Here is a 954-nt window from a genome sequence, read left to right on the forward strand (position 1 = left end):
AGTTACTTTACAAAATTAGACCAAATCACCGGCTGCAACAGAAAGAGACGGGAAACCGTCTCAGAATTGATACACAACACTGGTTCTGATATAAAGATGTGATGTGGAACATACTCGCAGTTTGGGCACAGCATTGGCTTATTAAGAAGGCCAAATTATCTCGAGCTTTACATGGATACCATCAGAGGTCCGCGTTGCTTTCAGAACGATAACCAGCTGTTCTACACGGGGGGAAGGCAAATTATTATGTGAAAGAGAAAAGAAATAGACGGAACTCCCTGCGCACGCTAATGTGTGTCTGTGTGTGCGTGTTTGTGAGTGTGCTTGTTTGTGTGTGTGTGTGCGTGTATGAGTGTATGTGTTTGTGTATGCATGTGTGTGTCCGCGTGTGTACGTGTTTGTGTGTGTTTGTGTGTGCTTGTGTGAGTACGTGTGTTTGTGGGTGCGTGAGTGCGCGTGCGTGCGTGCCTGCAGTCGTGCGTGAGAACATGCGCGCGTGCACTTATGCCCCGATCACTCGTGCACAAGATAACAAATTATGACACAGCATTCTATGAAAGGTAAGGGTGAAGGCAAGACTAGCCTCAAGATGAAAGAGAATGACGCAACAGTAACAGGGGCGAAGGTTTGCAACATCAAGCAACGGAAAACAAAACATCAACCCTTCCCGTGCACTCACAGCACACGCCATTTTCTGGTGCGCATTTGCTTAATTTGCCACACCCGTAGTAAGATCACAGGACACAGAGAGAAACGGGCTTCAAACAAAAAACACAATCGTCTGTTGTGACAGAGACACCTTCTAAGAGAAATCATGCTTGTTCCGTCCTCTCTGATTATTTATCCTGTCTTTGCTCCTGCTTTTGTCTTTCTGACGCCTTGCACTCTCCCACACCCATCTCTCTCTCTCTCTCTCTCTCTCTCTCTCTCTCTCTCTCTCTCTCTCTCTCCTTA

The sequence above is a fragment of the Aplysia californica genome, unplaced genomic scaffold, assembly GCF_000002075.1.
Source record: "Aplysia californica isolate F4 #8 unplaced genomic scaffold, AplCal3.0 scaffold00850, whole genome shotgun sequence".
Lineage (NCBI taxonomy): Eukaryota > Metazoa > Mollusca > Gastropoda > Aplysiida > Aplysiidae > Aplysia > Aplysia californica.